The 15,745-nt window shown below is 34.9% G+C and overlaps 2 long non-coding RNA genes across 2 annotated transcripts in view; both read right to left on the reverse strand.

Moving 5' to 3' along the window:
• Window positions 1-15,745, reverse strand: part of LOC136824902 (uncharacterized) — a 366,918-nt gene that overhangs the window by 305,259 nt on the left and 45,914 nt on the right. The gene's annotated exons all lie outside the window — the stretch shown is intronic.
• Window positions 5,941-7,873, reverse strand: LOC136824873 (uncharacterized). Its single transcript, XR_010849182.1, has 3 exons — window positions 7,676-7,873; window positions 6,535-6,609; window positions 5,941-6,297 (listed from the first exon to the last, which is right to left on the reverse strand). It is a non-coding gene; the product is annotated as an uncharacterized lncRNA (long non-coding RNA).

A 15,745-nucleotide genomic window follows, 5' to 3' on the forward strand; every position in this document is an offset into this window, starting at 1 on the left:
TCTAGCCTTCCTCATTCCGGTGCCCTCAGGATCTATCTCTCTTAAGAGTCTCATTACAGTGTCTCTAGGAGTTGTTATCCCATACGTAGTCCGTAATTTATTCCGCATTCCTCGATAGCCAAGTTGGGAGCCTGGCCCTTCAATCTCATTACTTATGATTTGCCGAAGTTGATCGTCGCTGACTTCACCACCAGCTTTACTTAGCCCATAATCTCTCAGTCTTCTTTTCAATGTGCATAGACTTATATTCAACGCATGGTTATGAGCCGAAAACAATAAAATTGATTCGGATTGTAAGCCCCTTCTGAAATAGTACTCAATTATATCCCTTTCTCTTTCAAGAGTGTTGACGATAATGTTCCGCTTTTGTGTGCCACAATTGCCACAAAAGATGTCCCTAATTTCATTGCCACATCTATGGCAAAACATCGTTAAAGAAAAGCTTGGCACATGGACTTTTCACAAGTGGATAATAATAGGGTGATTCCCCCAGTGTAATGTTCGACGCTTTTTTGGAAGCTCGACAGTTTGAAAGAATTCTCGACAGTTTGAAAGGAAGCTCGACAGTTTGAAAGAAATCTCGACAGTTTGAAAGAAATCTCGACAGTTTGAAAGAAATCTCGACAGTTTGAAAGAAATCTCGACAGTTTGAAAGAAATCTCGACAGTTTGAAAGAAATCTCGACAACTTGAAGGAAATCTCGACAGATTCTGAAAGAAATCGCCAGATGACCTTTCTCGGCTTCCATAGGTTGTTTCAGTAGAAAATCGATATCCAAATTTGTTATTTCAGAAACTCTTGAGGCTTCTATTAAAGATAGCAAGGTTACCAATTTATAAGTAAGTAATTTGTCAGAAATTAAATCATCAATAGGAAGGAAGAGTCTCAATGAATTCTAATGCTGTTTCAACATCCCAAACGAAACTATATCGTGGCAATGGTGGACTTTCATTACAAATCCCTGTCAAAAGACTTGATACTCTAGGATGCTTACCAACCAAAATGCCTTTAATCGGCTCATGATATAGTAGAGGGCATTTTGTAAAATCGCTCGAATGTTTTGATCAAAGCACTTGTTATACATTTTTGGAAAGCTAAGGGGTAGGGGAATCGAAATTACAATGTTTCCAATTTTTTTTCGGACACTTTGGTGTGATTTTTGGACAAATATGACGGTCTCAGGCAAAAATCATAGGGTTAAAAATTAATGAAAATTTTAGCTCGAGAAAACGGAGACCTGTTGTATATTTTTGGAAAGCTCTCAAAAAATTAAGATTAGAGATATATTGCAAGTATAGGTGATTTCAGTACCTAACTCGAGATATTGAGCTTCAAAAAGGGCAAAAACTGGACAAAATAGCTGTTTCTGGCCGAAAAACACGGTTTTCAAGGGCTAATATCTCGAGTTAGGTACAGAAATCACCTATACTTGCAATATATCTCTAATCTAATTTTTGAGAGCTTTCCAAAAATATACAACAGGTCTCCGTTTTCTCGAGCTAAAATTTTCATTAATTTTCAACCCTATGATTTTTGCCTGAGACCGTCATATTTGTCCGAAAATCACACCAAAGTGTCCGAAAAAAAATTGGAAACATTGTAATTTTGATTCCCCTACCCCTTAGCTTTCCAAAAATGTATAACAAGTGCTTCTAACAAAATATTCGAGCGATTCCAAAAAATCGAACAAAATTCCCCCTACTAATAGGCAGAAATTGCAGACCGATGGGCTGCAATATAGCCGTACCTATAACCATGATAAAAAAGATGTGCTAGATAGTCTAGAACTATAGATACATCACATGTAGTGGGATCAATCTGTTTTTCACTACACCAACAATCTACTTTCTCCAGGCCGATTCGTAATCAGATCTTGTTCCAACTCTTCTTGCATTGGAGATGAGATTGGAAGCTCTTTCCGAAATTCCTTCTGAAGATACCTTTTTCCTGAAACTTTCCATGCCAGGAGTCTTAAGTAGTGGTTTTCTAACAATGGATGAATTTCCTTTTTTGGGTTGCTCAAAAGGCTTTCGTATGAGGGAAGAAGAACTGGAATTGCAACTGCCATTTCCATTAGTTTTGAAAACCAAGACTGAGTTTGCCAAGCTGGTGTTATTAGAATTAAGTATGACTGTTCCCTCTGAACTTTTGCTAGCACCTTTCCTATCAGATTGAACGGGGGAAAGCACGAGAGATACTTTTTCAGCTCTTTGGAGACCCTTGACGCAAAAAGGTCTATCTCCGGGGTCTAGTTTCCACTCGCTGCAATCCCTCGCATTTCTGGACTCGAAATCCGCTTCCTTGTTTAATATCCCTGGAAGATATTCTACAGTAAGTGTGATCCCCTTGGAAATTAAGTAATTCCAAATTTGCTTGCTTATTCTCATTAATTCCTGGTTGTTTGTCCCTCCCATTTTCACTAGGTAGGAGAGGGCAGTCATGTTGTCCATCTGAATGTGAATGCTGTTCAGATGACTCTTGTTTTGGGGGAATGTCAATATGGCAAAGTTTGCTGCTTTTAATTCTAGAATAATTATGTGCAGGTCCCTTTCCCTTTCTGACCAAGGTCCCCCGGTCTTCTTTCCTTGGCAGTAAGCTCCCCACCCTTCCTTTGAGGCATCTGATTTTGTCAGTAACTGGGGTGGTTTCCAAAGAAGAGACCTTCCATTGTCCAAACGTATGTTGTTTATCCACCATTCTATTTCTGCTCTCCCCTGGGGGAGAGTACAATCTGTTTCTCGTATGATAGATAAAAGTTCAACTCTTGAATTACTTTTTTTTGTAGAAACCTGTACTGAAAAGGAGCTGGCAGGATTGCCATTGTTGTGGATGATAATTTCCCTATCAGCTGAGAAACTTCCCTTATAGAAACTTTTTTCTTGTCCAGCATTTTCAAGCATTTCACAATAATTTTCTGAACTTTTTCCTCTGATAGAGACATTTCCATCTTCACTGAATCTATAATGATCCCTAACAATTCTATCCTTTTCGTTGGAGTCAATTCTGACTTTTTCACATTGATTACGAAACCCAGATGTTGAAATAGAAAAATCAATGTATGAATCCTTGGATGAAGCTATCAAAAGAATGTCGTCCAGATAAATTATCAATCTTATCTGTAATTTTCTTTGGAACTTTCAATAATTTTGTGAATACTAGTGGAGCAGGTAAGAATTCTGATGGATGGGTATGGAGAAGTAGGTATCCTTCAAATCCACTTTGCACATCCAATCGTTGGCTGAAAGTAGTTCAAGTAACAACCCCTCCATCTTGAAATGAGGGCAGTGAATGAAACTGTTCAAATGTTTTAAATTTATCACAGGTCTGTCCCCCCCCATCTTTTTTGGGAACTGTGAAAATGTTGCTGAGAAACTGGTCTTTGCAAGGTTTTACTTTTGTTATTGCACCTTTCAACTGCATCTGTTCTATTTTTTGCTCCACTAGCTTCTTTGGATAAGTTGCCTGCTTTGGGCAAAAAAGTTTGCTGTGGAGTGTCTATAAATGGAATTTTGTAACCTTGAACTATCTCTAGAACTAGTCGTAAGTGGTAGCCTCTGACTCAACTTGACTGGAAACAGGTTTTTCACTAACCGGTGGACTTTTGGATAGTCCTGAACAGACAAAATTGGTACTAAATTTGTTTGTAATGAAGAAGAAGTTGGACTTACCAATTCTGTTGTTTCCACTTTGGGATTGGTTGGCTTTGTAAAAATTCTGCCTCCTTCCACTTGTACTGGGTAGGGGGCCCCCACGAAAGGACTGGTTGAGCCCAATTCTGTTCTCTTTATTAACGGACGATTTCGTTTTGCCGTCCATTACCTTGAAAAATTCTTTAGATTTCTTCTTGAGTTTAACGAATTCTGCCATCTTTTCATCGAATTTCTCTCCGAAAAGGCGATTAGACGACGTATCCTTTTGAAGGATATCTTTTTTCTCCTTCATCGTTTCCTTCACTTTCGTTTTGTCCCCTTTGAGGATTGACAACAATGCATTCCTTCTTCTGTAATAAGATATGCTGTTAAAGGCTTGTCGAAGCATGGTGACTGCCATGTCCATCAGTCTTGCACAGTCTTTTGCTGAGCGAAGGATGTCGTCCATGTCTGATGTAAACTCCTCCTCCCACATGAGGTATGCTCAATTGCCTAATCCTTCTGGATCTCCAAGAATTCCCATACTTGGGACAGGGGTACAAAAACATTCAAGACTTTGTCTTGGAAACATTCAAGACTTTGTCTTGGACTGATTCAAACGCATTGTCAAGCGACAAAGTTTCTTTCGCTCTCATTTCAGATAGAAGCGATCTAATATTGGAATCCATTTCCTTTTTGTTATTTAGATTGTCTGGTATCGGAAACTGATATAAAATTTCATTCTTTATATCACCATCGTTAGTGTAGGAGTTCATCTGTTTAATGGCATACTCCGCAAGTTCAGATTTGATACTCCAAGAGTTTGTTTTGTCTTTGTTAGACAGGTCGAAACGTTCCTCAATTTTAGCAAACTTATTAGTAGGAACAGTGTTGTCACTTTCTTCGATATTTCGACGTTTTCTAGACATTTGCTCAGCCGGATCCTGATTTTGGTCCTTTGGACTGAGGGTTTGGGAATCTGCATTCAACGGACTCTCGACTTCACTGGGCGAAAAAAGAGATTTCCAATGTGTGGAAAGGCGTGGAAATGTGACAATTCGACATCTTTCCAATGAGTGGAATGATGGTCTTTCCACATCCATTGGAAAGTTAATAAGGTTACCTTTCTATCTTTCCACAAGGTCATCTTTCTAACTTTCCAATCAGTGGAAAGATCATTACTCCAACTTTCCAACTATTAGAAATTTCACTTTTCAGAATGGTGGAAATACGTAAATGTCAACTTTCTACATCTTTCAACTGATCAAAAATTTCATCTTTCCACATCGATTGGAAAGTTTGTAAGGTTACCTTTCCATCTTTCCACAATATCATCTTTCTAACTTTCCAACAATTAGAAAGTTCATATTTCGAAAAAGTGGAAATACGAGGAAATATCAATCTTCCACATCTTTCCATACTGCTCAAAAATTTCATATTTTCACATTGATTGGAAATTTAGTTAGGCTATCTTCAAGCATTTGAAAATTCTTTTTTCTAAAGGTTGTAAAAACGTGGAATTTACGTTATTTCTAAATCTTCCAAGCTATTAGGGATTTGATCTTTCAACAATAATGGAAAGTTACAAAGGTTTGAAATCTGAAAGCTTTCCAAACAGCTGAAAGCTCTAATTCCCACAAGAAATTAGAAGTTATATAATTAGTGACAAGTTGCGTTTCTTGCTATTAATGCTACTAATTTAAGAGTAAAATTTTGACTAATGAAATATTTCATAATTATATGCTTTTACATCAATAACTTAAAAGTCACTTAATCATGCATGTGATATGAAAATAAAATCTATAGTACACAGTTTTTTTCATAAGAATTACATAAATCCAGGAAAGCCTCAAATTTTTCAATTTTTGGAATATCTTTCATTTAATCGTCAAAATTTTCTCTATTCAACTATCAAGTATCGTCTCAAACGTGAGAAAAAGAGGAAGGAAACAAGAACTAATGATTTCAAATTTCAAAAGCCAAAAGAATAATTTTAAGCCTCGTTTATTTTATAAATGGAAGACAAATAAATTGTAACTGAAAAATATTTTGAGGCTCAGCATGATTTTTAAAAGTTTGCAAATATTTGAGTATTGCGATTCTTATAAAAAACTTAATCTAATCACAAATAATAATTTGAAATAATTAAAAATGTCGAGGAAGAAAGCTTGAGAAATTAAATTCAGCTACCATAAACCAGATTTTAACTTTATATATATTGAGGGTTATTTTTTTCTAAAATGTTTAGAAAACTCTAAGGTTGCAAAAAAAAAATCATTGTCAATCTTGCCTAGGCACCCTTTAAAAGCTTCAGAGTCTAATGATGAATCATTTTGAGGATCTAAAAAACTAATACATAAATAATAAATAATATAAAAAACTCTTGCCAAGATAATCTGATTTCCATTGATTTCAAATTAAATGAAAAACTAAAAATAATGGTAAACTGTATATATTCCAAAGAGGAAACTTGGATAAAAACATGAAGCACAGGCAAAACCAAGTTTACATCAAATTCATTTGATAATTGTTCAAAAGTCAGCTTCCACTATATAGCTATAAAAATTGGTATGCAGCAATCATTTGAATGGCTGGGATAAATTCATAAGTCGATTTAATCGATATTGAAAATCCAGCATCCTACAACACTTTGATTGGACCATCTCTCCTGAACAAAATAAGAAAATACAAAAACATTTAATTTATCAAGTCTGCCAGAAATCTTAAAAACTATCAATTTTGGTACATGATACCAGCAGTCAAGTTGTTGCTTGCATCTCCCTGATGCCTGAAGGAGAAAAGTTTCTAGTACGAATTCAGTTTATTAGTTAAACTAATTAGGAATGCTCTCTGATTTTAATTGTGTTGAATACAAAAGAATTTTTGAAGAAAAATACATACTTACAATATAAAATTTATTGCCGAACAATGACAATGATTTTATCCATGTTCACATCAACACATTGCCGAACGTTGTGACCTGAGGTGAGAAGTAAAGCATATTTACACACCAGCTTGAATTAAATAATTATCTAATCGCAGCTGTAAAAAAAGCTGAAAGAATTTAAAGCTGAAACTTTTTTATTCTTTTATCCATCCCATTTAAAATGCCTAACATTTTGTGTAATCAGAGAACAATTATTTCTATCATTATGAAAAAACCAAAACAACCAAAAATTTACTTCATTCTCACTTTAGTTTAGCTAATTTGTTTTAATTACAATTTTCAAGAGACAATTTGATGCAATAACCGTAGATTTCATACTTCTTTGTGCTATTCTGTAAATCTTGAAAAAAATATATGGAGCACAACCCTTTCATAACAAATGGACCAGGCTGGACTTAGAAAGGTTGGTTTGTCAATACCCAAACCCTAGATTTTGAAGATGGGTAGGTTGGAGGGAAAAATTATTTTAATTTCAAGGTTTAGTCCCTAGTTTAGTTGTTCCCTTCTTAGCCTCAATTGGACTGCATGGAATTTCCACAAAAATGTTAGAAAACTGCTGAAAATCACAATGTGAATGCAACATATCAAGTGCAAATAAAGGGGGGTTGTAGGGGTTTGAAATACCGTTTTCACGTCAAAGTTTTTGCCCGGAATCCCAAAAATTGAAAATAATAATAACACCGTCACACCGGTTTGTAGAAGTTCAAATACCGGCTAATGACAAAAAATAAGGCCAAATACCGTCACCGTCTAATTTTTAAATACCTTTTTCCCGTTTTTTTTCGTCAAATCCCATAATACCATAATTAAAAAGGGCCAATCCCGTCACACCGTAAAAGTACAACCCCCTTCCCAATAAAGGACGGCTATTCCAGTTTCCATTGAACCGATTTCTATATCTATTTATTTAATTTGAATAAACTTTACAAAAGTCTCGTAAAACATGTGACAGACTGCTGAAAAAGTGCCAAGAAAAGCATGTGAAAGAGTCTCAGAAAAATTATTCCAGCTAAGACAAAAAAACAAAGGCAAAAAGGACATTTTCAGTTCTAATATTCAAGTGGCTAAACTCTGAAAAGTAGCTAAATTTGGTACTTACAAAGGCTTAGGGGAGAAATCAGGTCTTATGCTTCAGTCTTCTTCCAACGACTTGGTTTGGCTTGCTTCCTGCTTTCATCAACCAGAATTTTGAAAGACTTATTTTTCCAATGTTATGAATTTGTTGACGAAAATGAAAACCGGGGGTTACAACCGAACAACTCAAAGTCGTTTTTAATTATTTAGCACATGTTTAGCACAATCTTCACACTTTGCTAGGTGCATAGAGATCAAATTTATTTTAGACTTTTATATATTCTGAAAATTAATCATGTATTGAAACGTAGTTGAAAAAAGGATATTTTTACAAGTTATTCTTGACCCCCAGAAATCTTATGTTTTTCATTAATATTCAAGATGGCCAACGCGCCATAACCAAAAAAAGCGCTAAATTTTGAGCGTGCGCGCACACACACACACACACACATTTAGACTTTGAAAAGTGGGTTGACAAAGTTTTCCTTGATTTTCTGATATGCCTCAAAATGGCACTATCTTATATAGAATAGATTATGCCAAAAAGTGAAGCTTTTAATTAAGGGATATTAGGAATAAGTAGGGTTGATAATTTTGAATCGTTTGATCCGGTTCCGGGGGTAGTAAATATCATATTTTTGAAAATTTGAAAGTGAAGAAAACAACTTTCCATAGATTGGAAATTCCACTCTTCTTCCTAAAATTAGGAAAGTTAGTAATAGTCATATTTTTGAAAATTGTAAAGATGGAAAAAATCATCTTTTAACAAATTTCCATAGATTGGAAATCTCATTCTTCTTAAAATTAGGAAATTTAGTAAAAGTCATCATATTTTCGAAAATTGTAAAATTGGAAAAAATTTACTTTTAACAACTTTCCATAGATTGGAATTTTCACTCTTCCTAAAATTAGGAAATTTAGTAAAAGTCATATTTTAGAAAATTGGAAAAGTGAAGAAAGACCGCCTTTCACAAATTTCCACGATCATAGAAATATCATCTTTCAATTTTTTGGAAAGATAGTGAAGATGAAATTTCCAAAATTGGAAATATGAAGAAATGAGATCTTTCAACAAATTTCCACAAAATTGTAAAAATGGTCTTTCGCTAATTGAGGAAAGATGTTAAAGATGAACACTCCAACATCTTTCCAAAATGGAAAGCTCTAATTTCGCCCAGTGCTTGATCCTTATTTGTTGAAGCAGAAGTCATTTTGTTCGATTCTTCAGATGTAGGAATGGTACTCATTCTGAGGAAAAAATTAGAAAAACGCATCTTAGACATTTTATCTTTAACTTGTCTTGAAGAATCAATAAGTTGTGTACAGGTATTTCAATCAGATTGAACTGATTTTCTAAGATTAAAATAACTTACATTTTTGTGGTTTACAAGAAACGTCTTGATATTTCCGCGAGAGAGAGTTAAAGAGGTTGATGGTGGCTACGAGCAATAGCTTTCAGCTATTCTCTTAGCCTGGATTCCCACGGCGGGCCAAGGCGGGCCTCATTTTGCTGAAGTTTGCGCGCTCCGATTTTCCGCGGGCGGTTTCGCCCATCGGGGGCGTCTTTTAATAACCACATTTTCAAAAATCGTCAGATATGAACCAGTTGAATTTTGTTGCTAGGGGCTACTGTAGAGATAACTAAAAGATATACCTTGAAACTAAGACCTTTTCTTAACTGAAAACATGGAGCTTTGCAAGTGCAGCCCTGCAAACAACCCCTGTTTCAGGTTGATTTTCATGGCTTGTGTGGCTATTTTCTCTCTATATAGGGTAATAAATCCTGTAAAGGAGCATTGGTTTCCCACATAACCTCCAATAGAAAGTATTGCTAATGATTCTTAATGGATTTATCTGACTTTCTGTTGTTTTAGTTTTTTCAATTCATCATTTTATCACCCAGATTTAACAATTTCAAATCTCATAATGTTTGGCTTTTCGTAGCGCCATTTTTATTTATCTTTACACTCATTTGCCTTGCTATTTTTGGTGTTAACTTCACCAAAACGTGATCAAAAGTCAGAAAATGGTTATGTGCTGCATGCATCATCATACAAATTATAAATACTCTTTCATCCTGGTTTCATTAGGTTTTTTTTTTAGCGAGAGATTAATTTCAGTATTCACCTACTTTTAAACATTTGATACGTTGTTGACAATTGGCTTGCTTCTTGTCACAGGACCCAAGTCACACGACTTTGTCATTTGTTTTGTATGACAATTCATTTTAGTTTTGTTAAAGATTGTTTGATTCAAAATTATGACTTAACGGCTTCACTGACAGTTAGTTGTTCAATATTTGTTTTATTTTTCAGAAATATAAATAATGAAATAAATTTCAAGCCGCTCGACACTTACAAAGTGCTTAATGAACACAAGTCTAGCATATCCAACTTAATTATCTGGCACGTTACAGAAATTTTGAAAAGTATCAAACGCAAATTGACACTTAAAAGAAAATATTCTGATCCATTTACGGTTGTTGTTCTCAGAGATATTCATCAAGACACATTTTACCAACTTTTTCGCTGTATTCGTGACTTCCATTCTCCTGTTGGAATCAAGACAAAGACGGAGTGTAACAAAAAAGTGAAACCCAAAGTACGCTGGATCACTTTCGCACATTTTGGTCATTTCCGTTACCACGCTCAACAGTTGACAGCCTTAAGTGAGGATGATGTTAAAGACTGTTTAGCGAAGTAATTTTCTTGCAAAAGCCGTGCACAAGTATTGGCAAATGAGGAGAAGCCAATTAGTATAACTTTTAAATATGCAACAAATACCATGACATTGAAATGCCATTATGTCACAAAAAATGTTTATGGTAATGTAACCAGCTATTAGTTTTTTATTAATCTTTCTGTTATATATTGACTTTCTTTTTTTTAATCGATGCCTCCAAAAGGAAAATCTAAAGCATTGGCAGCCAAACACAGCTACCTTGGCCAATTTACTAAAAATGCAAAAAGTCTTGATGATATGAAAATTAAGTTAGCAGAGCAGGAAAGATTGAAATCAGAACTGCAGAACCAAAGTGAGGAATTGCAAGTGTCTTTAAACGGTTTAAGGAAAAGTGTCAATGATCAGCAAAGGACTGTTAAGCTATTGAGGCGCAGACTGTCTCACAAAAATAAAACTGTTACCAGCTTAGTTAAAGATATCCAGCATGTAGATGTCAAATTGAAGAGACTTCAACCTGTACGCTCTCGCTTCAATACTGCTTTTTCAATTTCAAAAAGAATCAAAATCAATCGTCGCAAAAAACCAACCACCAAAGATATGCCACGGTCTTCACAAACAGTTCTGCTATACATGGTGCAAGTCAAAATATTGACCCCCTAGTTACTGGAATGATGGATACTCTGACAAGTAGAGTCAAATCTAAAGACCTTGCAAAATATATAATGACGTCGAAACCAAGTCTTGTTTCCGGAGTTCAACAGCAAGCATTAGGTGACTGGAAGCAGAAATACTACACATCAAGTGAAAATCTTCTGAAGTCACTAAATGTCTATTTAATTGTCAATGAGAATCGGACCGATAAATTGATCAATTTTCCAAAATTAATAAAAAAGGACCCAGATTCAATTTTGTTCGCAATGGCACTTGGTGGAGATGGAGCACCAGGAGCTGGAACATCAATTTTATTGTCTTTTTTGAACGCCGCCTACCGAATTGCCAGCAGCACTGAAAACTTTTTACTTTTTGGTGCCAATGTTTCGGAAACAGCAACGGTTGTTAGAAGATATGTGTGTGATCTTATTAATGATGCCAAATATCTTGAAAGTAAGGTATTCCCATTGAATGTTAATGGAAAAGATTACAAAGTTGAATTCAAGCTCTCAGAGCTTCCTAACGATATGAAGATGCTTTGTTTTCTTGGTGGAGAATTGAATAATAACGCTCATTACTTTTCTACATTTGCAAATGTCAATGCAAGTAACTCAAATGACTTTACAAAACAGATGGGTATAGATTGGAAACCTTTTTCATACACCAAGCGAATCAAAGATGCTGAAGCCGCTCAAAAGAAAGAACAACAGCTTGCAAAATCAAAAGGCACAGATGCTACTAAGCAAAGCAACTTAACTCACTACATCGCAACAGAATTAAAAAGTCGACAGTATGAAACCCCTTTGGTTGAGAAATACATTGATCGAGCCAAGGCCGAACCATTGCATTTGAAAAATAACATTGTCAAGGAAATGTTTATAAAATTGATTGCCATTTCAACAAATAGACAAAATTTACACAAATTTACCAGTTTCAAAGATGTTCCTGAAAATTTATTATTTAGGAAATTCTTGAATTTCATTAAAGAAAAGTTAAGGTGTAATTTCCTTATGAAGAAAGTGTCTGAATGGTTTAACGATACCAAGGGAAAGTTAGATACAAGATTCACATATCGGTTCAGAGGAAAGGAAAGTGCAGCATTTTTGAAAAACTTCCCAAGCCTAATTGAACTTCTTTTGAACAATGTAACAACTAATGCATCAAAGCTCGTTCTACACCGTATCCATTTTCAATTTATCCATCTCCGCATTATCATTTCAAGTACGGTTCGTGTCGGGAATTTTGATGAAAATCAATTGAAAATTATGAAAAACAGCTGCACTCTCTTATTCAAGTCACGCTGTTTAGCTGAAGATAAGGTAACGCCAAGCTTTTGGACGATCTGCAATGCTGCACCCTATCATGCAAAACAAACTCTTTCAGAATATAATCTAGGTCTTGGTGTCAATAGTATGGAAGGGCGTGAACAGAAGCACCAGTCAATTCAAAGATATTCACGAAACACTACCTATATTTCGACACGAATTCATTCAACTAGTTCATTTGCGAGAAAGTGGTTTTGATACAGTAAAATACCTGAAAAAACATAAAACATACATTCCAGAAATTGTTGACGGAAAAAATTGTAAAAGCTGTGGATTGGATTTGAAAGATGAGAAGTGTATTTTATGTGATTGTGATTTAATGAAAAAAGTTAAGAAAGAGGTTATTTAAAGAGTTTTATAGGTTGAATTAAGTGTACTATTAGAATACTGCTAAACTGTCATTGCATAGATTCTCATCGAGGAAAAACAAACTCTTTGTTTATATTGGATCATATTTTGTTCTTCCATGGTTTTCATTAAATAAAAAAAAATGGTATTTTAGGATTATTACGACATATACGGCATCTTTTAATTCTGTTGCTTGTTCATTTTTATTCGTCGGATAAAGTTATTTCCTCAGAAGATTTGAATTCAAAATTTTTCTGTTGAATTTGAGTTGATTACCTTAAGTAATTTCTACATTTTTTGTGAAAAATAAAAACAATTTTTAATGCTTGTTCCTTGAAATAGGATCTATCTCATTGGATTTTTATTATATTTTATTTCCATATTTCTGACGACATAGAGAACAGTATATTTGCCACGCCCCAAATTTATTGTGAGTATATTTTAAAGGGGGTTTTAACCATAAAGAGGCTATTTATTTTTAATGTGTCAACATTTTAAAGGATAAATTTTTAATTAAAACTTTCCGTAAACTTATACGCCTTTTAGTATTTTCAAGCCTTTTCAATTTTCAGAATATAGGGATTTTTACGTAAGAATTAGTGGCTTAAAATTAGAGAAAAATAATCAACAAGCAAATGAGAAAAAATGGTTTGCGGTGATTAAAAATATGCTCTGTCAATTTATTTGATTTTTGAAGATTTTATTTTAGGTCATTGATTTTGTTTATCTTTTGTTGTGTTTTATTATTTTACTTATTTAGCTAGAATTTACTTCATAGATATATACTTTTTTCTTGATATTTTCAAAATTTTGAGGTTAGGCTATAGTTTGAATTTCAACTTTAAGTTCATTACTTTAAGCATCTTTATTTGGAATTTTAGACTTTCTTATTAAAATTTTAATGGAATTCAGTAATGTTGGCTTTCAATTGAAAACACATGTCCAATAATCTGCGTTTCGTGAGAGTAATTAGCTGAACGAATGCTTGCACTGTTCAATTCTTATTTGGTGGATTTTCAAAAACAGTTCTTATCATTCAAATTTCAAAATGTGGGATAGTTGAAATTTCAAATGCTTCTAGTGATATTTTGATATTACTAGCTAACTTATGTACATATTATAACCATAGTTTTTTTTCCAGACATGTTCTTTGTTCACCTTTATAAACTTTGTTTTTGTTATTTTACTCTTCTTAACGTGCTGTAAAAACATTTTTTAATTTCTAGCATCAAGAGTTGCTTTCAACTGTGTCAAATTTCTTGTCTACTGTCTGATAAAGGACGGTGACGGCGCATATGAGACTTCCCGTGAAAAAAAGTTTATTTGTATGGACATTGGTACTTCATATGCCTCTTGATAAAAAGAAGTAATTTTAAATACCTTGTTACATACACTATTTTTTATGGGTTCTAGAAGTTCCCTAATCATTTTTAAGTTGTATGAGAATTGACGTAAAAACAGAGAGGCTTTCAAAATTAGTTTGAGTTGCCTGGCGAATCTGTTCTTTCCAAGAGTCCTGTCAGCTCTGGTCTATTTTTGGAATAACATTGTAAAGTCTTCTTTTTTAAAAAAAGATGCCATTCCATTGGGCTTTAACGTTTATCAGTTTAGACCACATCTAGATTATGGAGATGTCGTGTATGATCGTCCAGGTAATTCCACTTTTACTGAAAAACTAGAATCAGTTCAATATGATGCTGGTCTTGCGATAACTGGATGTTTCAGAGGAACATCCAGAGAAAAAATTTATCTTGAGTTAGATCTTGAAAGCCTGTCGGACAGGCGACTAAGTCGAAGACTAATTTACTTTTATAAAATAATCAATGGCTTTGCACCTGCTTATCTCTCAAATGTTCTTCCTCCCCAAAGAGGGGAGGAGGAACGTAGGGCAGGGCGGAGGATACAACCACTATTTGAGGCACCATTTTGTAGGACTGAACGTTAACGTGCCTCCTTTTTTCCCTTTTGCATCAATGAATGGAATAACCTGGGCGAAAATATACGAAATCTTCCTTCTATTTCATTATTCAAACAAGCGATTCTTAAATTTTTTAGACCTTGCATGACTCAGTTTTCAGGGTTAGTGACAACAATGTCGTGGTTCTACTTAACCGATTAAGGGTTGGTTTCATTCAGCTTCGGGACCACAAATTTAGACATAACTTTGCAGACACAATCGACCCGTTCTGCAACTGTCGAAGTAATTCTGTTGAAACGATACAACATTTCCTGATGCGTTGCTTTGATTACTCCAATAACAGACTTGTTATGTTCGACAACCTTCTTCAACTTGACATAACCTTGTTTCCATTTAATCCCAAAACATTGTGTAGAATACTTCTTTATGGCGACCCCGATTTTAGCATTATCCAAAATCATGATATATTGAGTATAACGATCAAATTTATCTGTGATACAAGCCGTTTTGGGGGACCGTTAAATTAGTCTTTTACTCCAACTGTTCTCCTAGCTCTTTTAGTTTTCGTTTTTCATTTCTGTTAGTATTTATCCTCTGTAGTTAGTTTTTTTCCCATTTATTAGTTCATTTAATAGTTTATTGTTAGCTTAGTTTGGCTTCCTACCTCCTGGCGGTATGATCTGGTGGTCCTTTTGCGGGAGGCTAGGAACCTTTAGTTTTGTACTATTTGTTCGTGTTACCTAAAAAAAATAAAAAAAGAATGTGTCGGTCAGCATTACCTCGTCATCGGGGATCGATTGTCTGGTTGGTCGGATGTCTTTCGCTCACCTAAAGGATCGCCACAAGCAGGATCAGAGGGGCTCATCTGCTGCTTTCGAAATTGTTTCGCCAGATTTGGTGTTCCCGAAGAAATTTCTAGTGATGGAGGTCCAGAATTCGTCAGTAAAGCTACAGAGAATTTCCTTGCCAAATGGGGAGTTCGTCATCGCCTATCATCTGCTTATAACCCGCAGTCGAATGGTCGAGCTGAAGTTGCTGTGAAGAAAACCAAACGTCTCCTTCGATCAAACACATCTCCATTACGAATGCTCGACAATGATCGCTTCCTCCGTGCAATGATGCATCTCAGAAACACCCCAGATCCTGACTGCAACGTCTCACCAGCTGAAAT

This window comes from Clytia hemisphaerica, unplaced genomic scaffold (assembly GCF_902728285.1).
Source record: "Clytia hemisphaerica strain Z4C2 unplaced genomic scaffold, Clytia hemisphaerica genome assembly, whole genome shotgun sequence".
In the NCBI taxonomy this organism is placed as follows: Eukaryota; Metazoa; Cnidaria; class Hydrozoa; order Leptothecata; family Clytiidae; genus Clytia; species Clytia hemisphaerica.